Here is a 17,071-nt window from a genome sequence, read left to right on the forward strand (position 1 = left end):
TCCTCCACATGGCTCCTTAAGAGAGAGTCTCCATCTTCTTTCTAGCCATCCTCTTAAGTTCTGGAATACTGTGAAGAGCCTGCTCTTCTCCAGGAAAAGAAGACCTAAATAATTCAGTCTTGTTATTTTCCTCATTATTTTTTCCTATTAATTCATTAATTCACATTAACTAATTCACATTAATAAGCATTCCAATAAAAGTAAACCTATATTTGGTATTATGCTGCTTCTTTTATCAGCTCTATAATCTCCCATCACCATGGCTATAAATCATAGAATAGTTAGGGTTGGAAAGAACCTTAAGACCATTCAGTTCCAACCCCCTGCCATGGGCAGGGACACCTCACTCTAAACCATCTCACACAAGGCTCTGTCCAACGTGGCCTTGAACACTGCCAGAGATGGAGCATTCACTACTTCCCTGGGCAATCCATTCCAGTGCCTCACCACCCTTACAGTAAAGAATTTCTTCCTTATATCCAATCTAAATTTCCCCTGTTTAAGTTTTAACCCATTACCCCTTGTCCTGTCACTACAGTCCCTGATGAAGAGTCCCTCCCCAGCATCCCTATAGGCCCCCTTCAGATACTGGAATCAGCTCTGAGGTCTTCACGCAGCCTTCTCTTCTCCAGGCTGAACAGCCCCAACTTTCTCAGCCTGTCTTCATACGGGAGGTGCTCCAGCCCTGATCATCCTTGTGGCCTCCTCTGGACTTGTTCCAACAGTTCCATGTCCCTTTAATGCTGAGGACACCAGAACTGTACACAGTACTCCAAGTGAGGTCTCAGATGCAGTGTCTTGCTCTTTTTAGCCAGAGTTCCATACTGAAATGTTGAATTAATTCACTTCTACTATTGCCTGCACCATGGATATCTCTTCCTCACCTTGCATATCTAGCTTGTAATGAAACTCTCCTTCCAAACACCGCCAGCCCTCCATACTAAGTCAGATGTGAAATTGAGAACCTTTAGGAAGGGTTTGTTCAGGTTGTACCGTCTGCAACCCCATCTTTTTGTAGGATATGAAATTTATGTTGATTAAAACTGCAAAATTGTTTCTGTCACGATTGAGTGTTTTCAGGATCCTTTTCTTACTATTCCCCTGTTTTTTTTGAGTCAGAAAGTTGCAAGTTTCCCTAAACGGAGAGGTGGAACTCTTGCTGAAAAGGGCCCCCCTCTTATCCCTTAGTGAACTGACTTAGCTGAATGCCATTACATCATTGTACTCTTACCCCATCAAGCTGGAATCAATATTACTTAGGACAACATCTCATTAGAATTTTATGCTCCTAATTATAATATATACTGCAGCTATTGGACTGCCTGTTCTTTGCTTGTCGATTCAAGTGCCCTTGCCAAGGTAACCTGTAAACTGCATTATAAAGGATTTATTACATCATTTCCTTTGTGAATATAAGGTGATTATCACCTTCATTACTAGTCATAGATGTATGTACTATTGTATTTTAAGTGTATTAGTGCCTTCCACGTGGCACATGGTAATTTACAATTACAATCACTTTCCCTTAATCGCTACACGACGGTCTATTAGCAAATTGCATTTCCTAAGGCTTAGAAACATGTTTTGTCTTTCTGAAATCATTCCTTGAAACATAAAGTTTGGTTTCTTAATGGTTGATTGATGTTTTATTTTTACACCAACCCCTAAATGGTTTTTCCTAGCCTGCTATCACCCTTGAAACCAGTATGCTGAAGGTTTACCACCCAGCAACATCCCACCTTCTTATGCTGGAAAACACAGAAATACCAGGACCTAGGACTTAGGATGACACTGAAAACTACCAAAACAAAAATAAATTGCCCCTTATCCTATTCTTTCAAATAGAGTTATTTGGTTCTGTGCAGATAGAGTCTCACTGCACAGCAACTTCTAAACCAGATCTAGATGGCAGAGAAGCTACTACTTCATGCCCTCATTTTCTTAGTGTTCTAAGCCCAAAGCTACCAATTAATCACCACTGTCATCCAAGTGACACACTCTGACTAGAATATCACTTTGGTCTTCGCTCATTGCTAAAATGCAAGCCCCCTTCACAGTGGAATAGAGAACATATTCAAAGGGACAAATATTTTACTATCTGTATGATAAAGTTTTTGCTCTCTTTTAATTTAATCTTCAGTCATCTTCCCAAATAGAAAGTTGAATCAGATATTTGTTACACTTTACTATTGAAACAAATGTCTTACTCTTCATTTTATCAGGCCAGATTTGAGTTTTCTGTGGATTTTCTATTACTCAGGGGCTTGGATCATATCACAGAAGTTAAAAGAAAAACTTAAAAAGCACTAAATGGAGGAAATACAAAAGAGATAAGTAGAATATAATTATCTGTCCTCAAATCTGATCCCTGGGAAACCGCACTGGGATGATTAACAGCTTCACAACTCAATCTGCAACAGCCTGAGAACATTCAGTTAGTATCGCTTCAGAAGGAAGACCATGTTTTGAAACAAAACCATCACTCTTCCATTCATTCTCCTCAAGGCTTTCTGTCCAATAATGAAAAATAAGATCTAACCTGGGGCAGCATTGAGTAACTCCGTGGTGTAAACCCAACTGCATGCTTGAACCTAAAAAAACATCCCCTGAAGCCTTCTACATGACAATGAATAGATCTTCACTTGCGAGAATGGTTTGGAAAGTGATGTCAGAGCTGAACGCACTGTGAGTTTTGTATTCAGACCTGTGTTTCTCTGTCAGAAAGATTCTGAATGAGTGAAGTTGAACAACTGAGCCCTGAACAGATATTGTGGTTCACTTATCTCCCTGCTGCAGTCTCCACTTAGCTCAATAGCAGAATTTCTAATCTCTGTTTCACCAGCATTAATGTCGAGGAATGATGGGATGCTCAGTCAAGACTGCAAGGCAGGCTTTTCCTTTCTCTCCCTTTGACATTTAGAGATTCAATCCTTCACAATGCGTGTGTCTCACTGTCCATTACAAGCTGCTTTAACCCTTTGCTGGTTTCATTCAGCTTTTTTGAAACAGGACTGAAAAGCAGATAAAAATAAGAGTTGAGTTACAGTCTGAACATAGAACCTAACTAACAGACTGTCTAAGGGTCTGTAACAAGCACGTGAAAAAGAAAGGAGGAGAAATTATATACAAAGCAGAGCTTGCATCTGGGCCAATGCATTAATTTATTCACAATTACAGAAAGTATAACTAATCCTAATATTTTCTAAACCTTATCCATCTTCTTGATGAATTTAAAAAGAGGGGTTCTATCTACTCTCAGACTTCCTTTTGCAAAATGAAACAACACAAGAGCTTTGTGGGTTTTGTCACATTTCTGTGCACACAAGAACATGGAAGTACAGAATAAGAGGATGTGGTCATTTAGGAAAACCAATGTTAAGTGACCTACATCATCTCTAAGTCGGATCAAGTGCCCCAGCCCAGGAATGAAATACATCACTGTTCATGGCCAAGCTGAGCTAACTTGGGTTCCTCTACAGCTCTACCTCCACGGCAGAAGAACCTCATTAGCCTCCTTCTATAAGACAAGGTCTCCACTATCTTAACCCTCACAGTAATCTGTTTCTATCTCTGCTCCACCTTCCCAATTTGAGCTTATTTGTCTTAATCACAAGTACATGCTGTATTTGAAAGGGAAATCTTGTCATCGCCTGTGCAATGTTATTATTGTTTGCGTATCTCAACTGGAACTGTTCTAGTTGATAAACCCCTTGTGCACACCACATCAGTGCCTTAGAGCTGCTTTCTGATCAGCCAAGTCACTGGATAATGGAAGAAGGAGTGGTGTAATTTCTCTGAGTGCCTTTGCATTCCACTGGCAAAAATAAGCTTAATTTCTTTTGAGTATCACTGTAAAGAAAAAATAAGATGAGTTCTACTCTGCCTCCTATATAATGTGCTATACATTTTGTCTGAGTACCTATGACAGGATGTACTATTAGTAATGATACGTGATTCAGACAGAATAGGTGGATTGTCATATACCAGGGATGATCTGCTCTGTATTGAATAACAAAACTTTCAACTGACATACAGAAATGTCGGTTCATTTTGTAGGAGTGATTTTCCTTTCTCTTGCCAATGGAGGTTTGCTATCTTTGGATTTCACTGCAACCTAATGTTAAACTCCTTGTAGTACCGAAGAAGCAACTGCTCTTGTGAGTAGGAATGGCAAGGAAAAATGCTAAATGACCATTACTCTTGATGTTCTGATCAAATTTAAATAGGAAGGAATATTTTTTATTTTCTCTATTTTATAACTCCCTTAACACTTAAATTGTAAAATGGGATAGAGAACAAAAAATTGTTGTCTCTCTGTTCAGTAATATCCTCATTATACGTGAAAAGGGAGAGATCAATATGTATTTTGTAAAGGTAGGGGAGAGACAACACACTACTGAATGTATATGGTGCACAGCTGCAACTGTTTTAGATATGCAGATGACCACAATGCAAATAACCGGTTGCCTGAGATCTCAAAAGAGAAAAGATATTAACAAAGCACATCCATTCTCTTACATTACACAAAACATCACTAAATTTGAAGCATGTCAGAAACTGGTGTAATATTTCAACATAATATTAGAGATACCTATGAAGCTCATAATAAAAATGCTAATGATTTTTCCTGGCCAAACATAAAAATCCCACACAAATTCCGGTGCAAATGTAAGCAGAATTAATCTCTAATAGTCCAAGACCAAAAACCATAGCTTCTTCCACAGGAGAAGGCAGCTATGTGCTGACTGCTTGGACAGAATGGCAAGAAAAAAAGAAAAGACCAGAAAGTATCTGTGGATAAATGCTAAATGTTTAGCCATGTAGGACCAAGGAATTATCTCTTAACAGAAACTCTCTTTGCTTTGTTCCTGTAAATCTGGACCAAATACAGTAAAAACAACCTTATATTTTAGAGCTCAATGGAACAGATGTTCTTTGCTCACCTCTGATTCCTTTTCAAAACAGGGTTGTGTAAAGATAGCTTTTAAGTAATGGAACATCTAGTACAGTGCAAATATCTTATATGGAAATGCATTTTTTAGAAGAACAACACAATATATAGTAGGATTATTGTGATGGGATGACTCTCACTGGACTCCAGATGCCCACCAAAGCTGCTCTATCACTCCCCTCCTCAACTGGAAAAGGGAAGAGAATATAACAAAAGGTTTATGGGTAGAGATAGTGACAGAGAGACCACTCAACAATTACTGTCATGGGTGGAATAGACTCCAGTTGGGGAAACAAGTCTAATTTATTACCAACAAAATCAGATTAGGATAATGAGAAACTAACTCAAACCTTACAACTGCCATCATCCCACACTTCCCTTCTTCCTGAGCTTAACTTCACTCTTGATATCTCTACCTCTTCTCCCCACAGTGATGCAGTGGTATGGGGAATGTGGGCTGTGGACAGTTCATCGTATATTGTTCTGCTGCTCTTTCCTTCTCAGGGAGTCCCTGTTCCATCGTGGGATAACTCCCACGGACACAGCCTCACTGTGGTCTTCCCCATGGGCTGCAGGAGCACCTCTGCTCCAGTGCCTGGAACGCCTGCTCCCCATCATTCTTCACTGACCTTGGTTTGTGCACACCACACACATAGGTTCTCTCTGGCTCTGGTTCACAGGTTTTACCCTCTTCTTAAATCTGTTATCCCAAAGGTGCAGCCACCATCGCTGATGGGATTGGCCATAGCCATCAGTAGGTCCATCTTGGAGCCAGCTGGCACTGGCTTTATCGGACATTTAGTAAGCTTCTAGCAGATTTTCACAGAAGCTACCCTTATACCCCCCCCCCAAAAAAAAAACAATTATATGTAAATTTACATAACAATACAATTATAAAGGTATTTAAGTGTACATAGTTATCACTATTTCATAGTAAAAAAATATTGGGGTATTTCAGAAATACACAAAAACCTCCATCCTCATCCTTTTAAAATAAAGATTTTATCCCTTTAGAGTTTTATTTTTGACCCCTAAATTCCTATTTCTTTGATAACCCTGTTTAATAGATTCATTTCTTGGAGTACTAAAAATTAATGACTGAATTTAAAAGCTGTTCCTGAGTTCAACAGATATGTAATTGAGGAGTGTATCCTCCCAGTATTTGTGCTGGTGCAATTCCCTCACTCCCAAATTACCAATTGCTTTTTCAAGCTACACAAAATACCCCAAATGCAAAAGTTCACAAAGAAAAAACAAATTCTGAGTTAACTATAACTGGTGGAAGTTGTAGTAGAGTTATCTGAAGGAGACAGCTGACTTTTAAGGAGTTAGTGGAGAGGGTAAGGTGATTACAGCAAATCTGAGCTCTTTGAGCCAATACATGTTGCTGGGAAAGAGGAACAAGGTAGAATCATTTCTGTGCATTCATGAAATTATTTAGGCTGAAGGGCATTGAACAGGGTGTCTTGGTTTCCTGTTGGCAGGCAAAACCATGCCAACGCAATTAACTCCAAAATCTATTTAATAAAATCACTAATCACATTTAAAAGCAGCAGTAGGTCTCCCAGATACCCATGGAGCCAAACACAAAGCACGAAAGACAAACACGGCTAAGGGAATTTGGTAAAGGAAGTTTGTGTCACTCACTACCTACTTGCTAATGAAATCTGTGAGGAGCTGCAAACTTGATCACTCTGCTGTTTAAGGATGATTGGCTCTTCTAGGCAATCATGTGTCCAGTTTTCTCTGCTTGTTGGTATTTAGATTCACAGAAGCATGGAATCCTTGAGGTTGAAGGGGACCTCTTAGGTCAGGTTGAATAAGGCATTGAGCAACCTGATCTAGTGAAGGCTGCTCCTGCCCTTGGCAGGTGGATTGGACTAGACGACTTTCAATGCTCCCTTCCAACCTAAAACATTCCATGATTCTATGAGGTTCGATGAGGTCATTCAGGCTGCCTTCCCTGCTCCCACTGCTCAACCAAAGCCACCTAAAGCTCGCTGCCCAGGACCATGTCCATTTAACTTTTGATAATCATCAAGGATGGAGGCTCCACCTCCCTGTGCAACCTGTGTCGGTGCTCAGTTACCCTCCTGGTAAAAAAATGTTTCCTTATACTGAGAACCTCCTGTGTTCCAGTTTGTGTCTGCTGCCTCTGGTCCTGTCACTGGGCACCACTGAAAAGTGCCTGGTTCCATCTGCTACCTGCCTTCAGGTATTTACATTAATAAGATCACCCAAAACACCCAGGCACATAGGAGAGATGCTCCAGATCCTTAATACTCTTTGTGGCCCTTTGATGGACTCTGTCCAATATGTACAAGCCTCTCTTGTACTGAGGAGCTTAGAACTGGACACAGGACTCTAGGTATGGACTCACCGGTACTAAGCAGAGAGGAAGGATCACCAGTCTTTACCTGCTGGAAATCCTTTGCCTAAATGCAGCCAAGGATACAACCTGCTGCCTTTGCTGCAAGGGCACATTGCTGCTTCATGTTCAACTTGATGTCTACCAGGACCCCCCAGGCTATCTTCTGCCAAACTACTTTCCAGATAGCTTTTTCATTTTATAAGTAGGAGTGGGTTTTCCTGAAAGGGCCAACACCTCCGTTAAGGGCATCCAAACCTTGGTTAAAAAGTAGGCAAGATTCAATACCTGAATTCCAGATTGGAAAAGAGCAGGTAAGACAGCCAAAATGTACAAGCTTGTGAGGGACAGAGCCTTGGGTGACATGGTCTAGAGTGAGGTGTCCCTGCCCATGGCAGGGAGTTGGAACTGGAAGATCTTAAGGTCCTTTCCAACTCAAACCATTCTATGATTCGATGACATAACCATTCTATGATTCTATGACATCAAGCTGTGTGGAATGCATTTAATGGGTCTTAAACCACGGTAGAAGACAATTGCATGACAGTCAACAGGATGGTTAGTTTATGGATGTGGCTCATTATTAACCCGTAAAGTTAATATGCATTCATGCCTCGTGAATCTCCAGCAGTGTATGTACAGTTTCGATGTACCAGTTTAGGAAAATATATTTGACTAAGAATACTAAATCTGCTTACACTGATTATGAGAAATAACTTGCATTTGAGATTATTCTTACCCTATTAATACTAAATACACTTTGATAAATTTTAAGCTATCATTTAATAGCCACAACTTTCAGGAGTTCATTAGTGTTCCTGAGCTCACCCCACAGACCACATCAAACTGATAAAAATGTGTTTTTAACTCAAGTGGTGCAGTCTATACTCAAAATTACATTGCTCCCAGTTTTAAGTACTGGCTGCATTAGTAAACAGGCGACAGCAAGTCTAGCTGCTGAATAAAGTCCTCAGTCATTTGATGAAGATTATTAAACTATTTAGCCATTACTGATAATACAATTTACCATGCTATTACTGTCATTACTATCAGTATTTATGTTGCTCCTAGAATTCCCAGTCGTGGACAATGCACTGGACTAAGGTGGACTCCACCTGAAAAAACACAATCTTTTCCTCCAGTATGCTCCGAAGACCCCATGGGTACTGCAGAGGAACACAGGCTTTCCCAATTCATACAACTATTCCTAGCACCATTTTGGCCTAGGACAGCTAGTACTGCCTAGAAGAACTCATAACTATGTCTGGATGGTAGCAAGGACCAAGGACAATGGATCATTGTCCATTGTATGGATATAGAAGGTCTGTGTCGGTCAAGCTTTGACATTGCTTGCTAGAATGGGTGTCATAAAAGAACTTTGCTTTTCCCAACCTAGGAGGCAAACCCAAAAGAATATGTGCAAGGCAAACCACAGAGCTAATTATACTATACACTTCATTGCCACAGGACAGATTCTACTGATGGTAAATAGGGGTCTGTGATGTGCTTCAGGATGGGAAAACCCTGGCTTAGTAAAAACATCAGTCCTAATTGTAGTACTAAAGTTAAACAGAGAAATGTGTATATTTGCATTGAATAGCATACCTACTGTCCTTCATTTTCCCTTTTCCTTCCTTAACCATACAGCCTTTTGAAAGCTGCAACTGCTAAGCAGGGCTCAGCTGAATCCACCTTAGCTGGCGCAGGGCACTCTTTTGCAAGCTGGCAGACCACAGTGAACCCATTGTGGATGGCCTCTCAAGAGCTCCAGGGATACTTCAAAGGAAACGCATCAACATGGGTGAGGAGGACGGGAAGGAATTTGCATTTTAAATGTGACACTTCCATGAATGAATTACAGGGATTTGCAAAGCTGGCCACCAAGAATTAGAATTAAAAAAAACCCTCTTCACTGGTGCTTAATTCTTCAGGCCTGTTTTCTAGTGATATTAACACACAGTTTCTTCCCGCAGAGGCAGAAAACATCAGCCACTCTAGGGAAGGAAGAGAGAAGAGCTTAATCTTACGACACTTGAAAGCTGCCGAAGTGGGTAGCTGGACTCTCCTTGTGAGGTCTCCACACTTAGAAATGGCCTGTACAGGCTTATATTACAAAAATCAGGCTACCTTAATGAACATGATGCAGTTTTCACTATATCCCTTTAAAACTGAAGTGGCATTATGTGTCCTTTGCTAGTACTGGCCTCATTATTGTAAGCGTTTTAATTATAGAATCACAGAACGGTTTGGGTTGGAAAAGACCATAAGTATCATCTAGTTCCAACCCCACTGCCATGGGCATGGACACTTTCCACTAGAGCAGGTTGCCCTAAGCCCTGTCCAACCTGGCCCTGAACACTGCCAGGGATGGGGCAGCCACAGCTTCTCTGGGCACCCTGTGCCAGCGCCTCAGCACCCTCATAGTAAAGAATTTCTTCCTGATGCCTAATCTAAAATCTTGTCTCTGCCAGTTTAAAGCCATTCCCCCTTGTCCTGTCCCTAAACATCCCTGTAAAACAACCCTCTCCATTGACTGTCAGCCCCTTTAGGCACTGCAGCTGCTCTAAGGTCTCCCCGGAGCCTTCTCTTCTCCAGGCTGAACAACCTGAGCTCTCTCAGCCTGGCTCCGTAGGAGAGATGCTCCAGTCCTCTGACCATCTCGGTGGCCCTCCTCTGGACCCACTCTAACTCGCTCTAATGACTTATAGGAGATAGAACCCTTTGCAATATATAATTTACAGCCCCTTAAATACCAGCCTTAGAGAAACTGCAGTGATAAGGACAGCACAGGAACTCCATCAGGAATAACGAAGACTTTTTGTTGAATTGAACCTCATCTCTGAATCTCAGGCAACTCCTCCCCTCAGTGGCCAAACTACATCCGAAAACTATAGTTTGAAAGAGAAAAATTCCTTCTCTCCTGTCATCATGGCAACAATCCAAGATAGGTTCATCATTAAATCCCATCTAACCAAGTGCAACTGGGTGCAGGAAATTCAGGACGCAGAGGATAGAGATGTAAAGAAGTTACAGAAGAGTTAACCACCTGGGAATAGAACAGGAGGAGATGGGGTCTTGTGCTTAGCTCTGTTGTGGTGCTTCACTGTGATACTGGTAAAATCACTTAACTACATGCTGTTCTTTCTCTAGTCACTAAAGTACAGTTGATATCATATTCTTTTGAGATCTCCAGATGATAAATTGTGCTACAGAGGTAGGAAAAATGCTCATCCTGTTGATCATAACCATAGAATCATAGAATAGTTAGGGTTGGAAAGGACGTTAAGATCCTCCAGTTCCATCCCCCTGCCACAGGTAGGGACACCTCACACTAAACCATGCCACCCAAGGCTTTGTCCAACCTGGCCTTGAACACCACCAGGGATGGAGTATTCACAACCTCCCTGGGCAACCCATTCCAGTGTCTCAGCACCCTCACAGTAAAGAATTTCTTCCTTATATCCAAACTAAAATTATTATAGGAAGAAAAAAAGGACAGAATCAGGCTTGTTTCCTCCTCTGTAAAGTCTAGTATCATTTAGATAGGAGCTAGAAAGCTATTTCTGGCATAAAATAGCATAACCAGTTCCTCACACGAATATCAAAATTAGTTTGAAATTTAGGTGATTAAAAAAGGAAGAATTATCAGAACACACAATAATCTCCTTCCAGTAGCAGAAAACAAGTTATATATGATGCTGTTTGAGCTGCTGTTTTCAAGGTAAAGTTCAAAGAGGTTTGAAGCATAAATAAGAATTTATTTTTAGACACTTTATTCTCCTATTTGCCTTATTTTTATCTTTTAATGTAACAGAGGAAATAAACAGACTTCTCTGCAGAAATACCATTTGTTCCTTGCAAGACTGGACTCCTATTCATCACATTGAGAAGGCTGTTTGTAGCTGTGAATCACATTACAATGGAAAAGGCACTAGTCCTAGTTCCAAGTACAGACTCCCTGAATATGGATTCTGTGTAATAATTAAGCATTTAGTTACCAAATCTTGAAGCCAGTTTAAGAGGTACCAGAATATTGTGCCCACTCTGTGGTGTTTCAACAAAGCCAAAAAGAAGTGAACACAAAGCACTGGAACATTTGGAACAAAGCATGCCACAAATGTTAAGTTCACACTACAGCTGTTGAAGTGTTGTTTTAAAGTAATTCTTGATTTTACTTCCTCTCCTGACTGCAACACTAGGAAAATGACCAATAGTTTGCAACTATCAATAAACTAGGTAGTCCTTTTTGTTATTCAATATCTATCTGTTTTCCAGCCTACAGCCATGACCAGTTTGTCCTGCTCTCTATTTTGTCCTCACTTTTAGCTGTGGGGTCTTCTCAAAGCCTTGGAGAAGCTACAATAGCTTTATGCACTTCACCATCCTCACTAGTTAGTCTACTTAGGTCAGTTAATGGCAGTAAGCACCAAAAGTTGAGTGAAGATCTACAGTACAGGTGGATCTTTCTTTAGACCTTGCAATGCTCTAATTTGCTTCTCTAAATGCTTCATGTGCTTTTTTCTCATCCATTTTCTGCAACATCCCTAAATACCTCTGCCTTGCCTTTCCTTCCCTTTCCTTCCCTTCCCTCTTCCTTTTCCCCTTCCCTTTCCCCTTTCCTCTCCTCCCCTTCCCTTCTTCCCTATTCCATTTCCCCTTCCCTTCCCTTTCCTTTTCCCTTTCCCCTTTCCTTTCCTTTCCTTTCCTTTCCTTTCCTTTCCTTTCCTTTCCTTTCCTTTCCTTTCCTTTCCTTTCCTTTCCTTTCCTTTCCTTTCCTTTCCTTTCCTTTCCTTTCCTTTCCTTTCCTTTCCTTTCCTTTCCTTTCCTTTCCTTTCCTTTCCTTTCCTCCCCTTCCCTATTCCCTTTCCCCTTCCCTTTCCTCTTTCCTTTCCCCTTCCCTTTCCTCTTTCCTTTCCTCTCCTCTCTTCTTTCCTCTCCCGTTCCTCTCATTTTCTGAATGAAAGTTATTAATGAAGGATGAATACTGTTGAAGGATGAAGGTGTTTCATCCTTTGACAATATTAAAAGAGAGGCAGCACTGCTCAGCATCTGGTGATGCCTACAATTTCTGACTGCCTAGAGGGGAATTCAGAAAGCTCATGTAGACTGAAAACTAACTTCTAGTTGGATGAGTTAAAGAAGATCAATCTGCCTTTCTTCATTTTACTTCTGTCTGCCTTTTCTTTGGGAATCCTTACAACTGGTTCACAGGGATGTTTTTTTTTTTTTTTGCATTAAATTAAGTATAATACAGAAAATTTGTTGATATTAAACATCAGCACCTTTCTTATTCAGGGGTGATGATATCTCACCCAGACATAACAGTAAAATTATTAACAGAGGTTGTTGAGGGGGGGATATGTTTTCACTTGAAATTCCTTAGCCAGTGATAATGTAATGGAGCAGAAAATAATGGAACACTACTAAAATCAGAATCAATTGTCAATGTGAAGACAGACAACCCGCTGTAGCCCAATGTAACCAATTACACAGCAGCCCCAATAGATGGGATCAGTGTGCTTTAAATGCTCACAGCTGAGTTCTTTGTACCTACCAAGAAATTAGCAGATCAGATTAATTCCCAAAGTGCTTCTTGTCAGATATATGCCACAGATATTTTTGCTTCATTTACCTAAACACATACATTGGAGAGAGTGAGGTGCAAATAAAATCTCTCTGAAGTTGAAAGATGCGAACTTGGGAGCAACTGGCACAACTGTGCTCTCCTAACAGCCTCCAGCAAGTACTTGACCTCTTTATATCTCCATATTGCTGCCTTTAAAACAAAGTTATTGGTAGGTCTGCACCTCAGAGGGGTGCTTGGAGTGGTAAGTTAAGACCTGCTGGATAAAAGGCATGCAGGGCTTTTATTAACATCTGTATTATAACATCTACAGTTCAGCGGACTGTTTCACAGTCCATTATGAAAGGAATGTGAGGCATGTAACAGTGTCCAGCAGTAAATGCTTCAATCTTGCTTGTTCTAATGAGAAAGGTACCCAGGTTCACGTTGAGCTCCAGAACAGACAAGCTTGGTTCACTTAATACCACACTCCATAGTATCCTTTTTTTTTTACAGTTGGCTACATGCAATTTTACTGTCTACAGCTTGAAAATCAGGCCTTTGGACTAAGCCTTTATAAAACCTCATAGTGCATTTCTCATTATGTCCACAGCAATTTCGATTATTTTCCTTTGTCTAAGACTTCCATTAGGCTTTGATGCCTGTGGATGTTTTAAGTAACTACCTTGGTTTTTAGCTGACTCAATGCATGACAGAAGATTATTCTGCCCAAGTCTGCTCCTAAGATCCTTTATCAGCCAAAATCCTTATATGACCTCTCTTAATGTTACCACAGTATCTGCAGGGGAAGAAGCACTTTGGAAAACACACCCTTGGAGAGAGATTTCCATTCATTTTAGCAGAATTGGACCAGATTATGTATAATTGAAATAGACAATTAGTCCAAACATCAGTGGCAAAACTGGGGAGAGGGATCTAACACAACCATGCACTGAAGGTTTTCCCATGGGAAAAGACATGTCTGAATCAAGAACTGAGCTGGGATCATCACTTCTCCATCCACTTCATTATCAGCCACCAAATCAGTCTTTCAGTACAAAGACGGAAAATAAAAATAAGCTTTGTGCATTCTGAAACAAAATAGCTTCATTATTTCTTGGGCTTTTCCTTCTATAGAAAAAGAAAGTCTGAAGTCCCTCAGATGGGGCCATTCTTCTTTGAGAAGTATTCTCACTTTTATCTACGTCACTGTCTTACACGGGAATAGCCGGCAATGCCGGCTGTCCTTCATAACATCAGAGTAGTTGTGATGGTCAGGAGAACCTTTTGTGTGTGTGTGTGTGTGTCTCAAAATAACTCAAAAGACAGAAGGAACTGAAGGACACTGAATACTTGCCCATGGTGAGCAGCATGTCATCATCACCTGGGCAAATGCTACGGAGGCAGAACGCAAAGTCATAGAATCATAGAATCATAGAATAGTTAGGGTTGGAAAGGACCTCAAGATCATCCAGTTCCAACCCCCCTGCCATGGGCAGGGACACCTCACACTAAACCATCCCACCCAAGGCTTCATCCAACCTGGCCTTGAACACCGTCAGGGATGGAGCACTCACAACCTCCCTGGGCAACCCATTCCAGTGTCTCACCACCCTCACAGGAAAGAATTTCCTCCTTATATCCAATCTAAACTTCCCCTCTTTAAGTTTGAACCCGTTACCCCTTGTCCTGTCACTACAGTCCCTGATGAAGAGACCCTCCCCAGCATCCCTATAGGCCCCCTTCAGGTACTGGAAGGCTGCTCTGATGTCCCCACGCAGCTTCTCTTCTCCAGGCTGAACAGCCCCAACTTCCTCAGCCTGTCCTCATACGGGAGGTGCTCCAGTCCCCTGATCATCCTCGTGGCCCTCCTCTGGACTTGTTCCAACAGTTCCATGTCCTTTTTATGTTGAGGACACCAGAACTGCACACAATGCTCCAGGTGAGGTCTCACAAGAGCAGAGTAGAGGGGCAGGATCACCTTCTTTGACCTGCTGGTCACGCTCCTTTTGAAGTCATGCTCCAGGAAGGTGAGGGATGTCTCCTGGGTTGGCTGCCCTGAAGTAATGGAGGTAGAATTGTACAATCATAGAATCAACCAACTGGAAAAGACCTTTAATATCATGAAGTCCAACCATTCCCCAGCACTGCCAAGGCCATCACTAACTGATGCCACTGAGGGCCTCATCTACGCAGTTTGTGAACACTTGCAGGGATGGTGACTCCAGTACTGCCCTGGGCAGCCTGTTCCAATGCCTGAGCATACTTTGGGGAAGGAATTGCTCTTAATATCCGATCTAAACCCCATTACCTCTTGTCCTGTCCCTTGTTCCTTGTAGAAGAGACCAAGTCCCACTTTACTACAACCTCTTTTCAGGTAGTTGGAGAGAGCCTCAGCAACAAACTGCCCAGAGACAGCACTGCAGGACATTGCATCTGTGTCCATCATGGCACCAAGTTAACTGGATCTAGGGGCTTACCAGATACCCCTATCACCATCTGGAATGTTCCAGAATAGCTCACAATGATTGTGAAAGCATGCAAATGAACCTCCACCTGTGGGAGGATTCTAGAACCTCAGTAGACTCACTGACTAAAAGGACTTTATCTCACTGACCAAGGAGACGTCACTGGATCCATGGGGTGGTAATTCCATCCCTGTTTCCTCTCCTTTCTTTCCCTTCTGTTTTTCTTCCTCTACTTTGGAGCTTTCACAAGAATAAGAACTGACCAAGAATTTTGTTCCTCCTGACACAGTTCAGCGAAGTTTATAATAAAAATAATAGTTTTGTTTTAACCTCTGGAGAGCCTGTGGTTTCTCCCATTGTATTGTAAATGATCACCCCCATACACACACCCACGGACCAGGTGGGAGAGTAGTCAGATATATACTTTATTATATTTATTATATTATCATTATATTTAATATACTTTATTATTATATTTTATATAATAAAACCAGCACAAAACCACAGAAAGAATCCCCAAGCCCTCAAACAATTCCCTTTGAATCAAAGCCTTCCATTCCTTCTGAAATAACATCCTCACCTGAAAAACGGGCTCAATGACAGGATTGTTTGTGCTGCCTCAAGTTCTGGGTACTGTGAGTTAAATAAAAATATGCTGATAATAAGTTCAGAACAAGGCTTAGTAAACTCACTAAATGCTAATTGAGCTTTAATGCTGTTTTCATTAACTTTGTGCCCTTTCATATCAAGCTGGAGGGCTACTCAGTAGTAAGAATACCCCACTGATATAGCTCTATGAATAGATGTTAAATGCAAATTCCGGAAGCACTGGGCAGCGCTCACAGCAGGGCTTTGACAGGATAAAGATTTTATGGAGTGTCATTTCAGGACTTGTTGAGCAAGCTGAATGTCAAGAGTAAAAGCAACAGCAGGAAAAAAATGAAAGCAAGAAGATCTTTGAAGTGATGGAGTTTTTTTTATTGGATACTGCAATTAAAAAATTAACTTCCCTCTCTAAGTAGCTAAAAACCCAATAGGAAGCTCATCAAAAGGAGATTACAAAGGAGAAAAATATCTGACAGAGAGCAAAACCCTGCCTTTCAGTGGAAAACCAGGGACAGGCTGACATAATATTTCTGGCAGGCCTAACATTTTCCAACATGTTTCAGAAGGGGATTTGGTTATAGGAGATGCGGCATCAAGCTTAATGCTTTGGCTGGGATTTATTTCAGAGGGGCCCGTTGTGAAGTACTCGTCAGTAGTCTGAGGGAGAAAATACTCTAATGAACATTATAGCCCGACAAAACCAAACTGTCCCTACATGAAAGTGCAGATGTAAGAAGGCAAGCGCATCGGTTTTATTCCCAGTTCACTCATGGACTCATTCTGTGTTTCTGATTAACTAAAGTTCCAGCAATGAAACATGCACCAGAAACAGGAGCAGATTCACCAGCTCCTACAAGACAGGAAAGTTACACTTGCTTACCATTAAGCATGTGCTCAAGGCTCTGCTTGAGCTCCTCCCTCCATAGATGTTTTTCATCCTGTGTGTGAAAACAGGTGAGTCACTATACCCATTCCTGTATGTATTGCCCAATAGCACATAAAAAGCTCTCTCACCATGTTAAAGCCAGCATCACCCTCACTGATCTCAGCTATCATCTGTCTATACAGAGAGAAACATCTCAAGAATGCAAGTTCTCCAACATCAATGTGAGAGT

The 17,071-nt window shown here is 41.3% G+C and overlaps 1 protein-coding gene across 9 annotated transcripts in view; it reads right to left on the minus strand.

Annotated features, from left to right (window-relative positions):
- The window catches only part of TSNARE1 (t-SNARE domain containing 1), a 523,183-nt gene that overhangs the window by 40,446 nt on the left and 465,666 nt on the right, over nucleotides 1-17,071 (minus strand). Inside the window, exons 13-14 of one of the 9 annotated variants that reach the window (XR_010610302.1) lie at nucleotides 16,837-16,894; nucleotides 15,865-15,983 (exon numbers count right to left, since the gene is read on the minus strand). The exons of the other annotated variants lie outside the window; for them this stretch is intronic. The gene's annotated coding sequence lies outside the window, so the exon portion shown is untranslated. Of the gene's footprint in view, nucleotides 1-15,864; nucleotides 15,984-16,836; nucleotides 16,895-17,071 lie in introns of those variants that run through there. 9 annotated transcript variants of the gene reach the window in all.

The sequence above is a fragment of the Lathamus discolor genome, chromosome 2 (assembly GCF_037157495.1).
Source record: "Lathamus discolor isolate bLatDis1 chromosome 2, bLatDis1.hap1, whole genome shotgun sequence".
NCBI classification, from domain to species: Eukaryota; Metazoa; Chordata; class Aves; order Psittaciformes; family Psittacidae; genus Lathamus; species Lathamus discolor.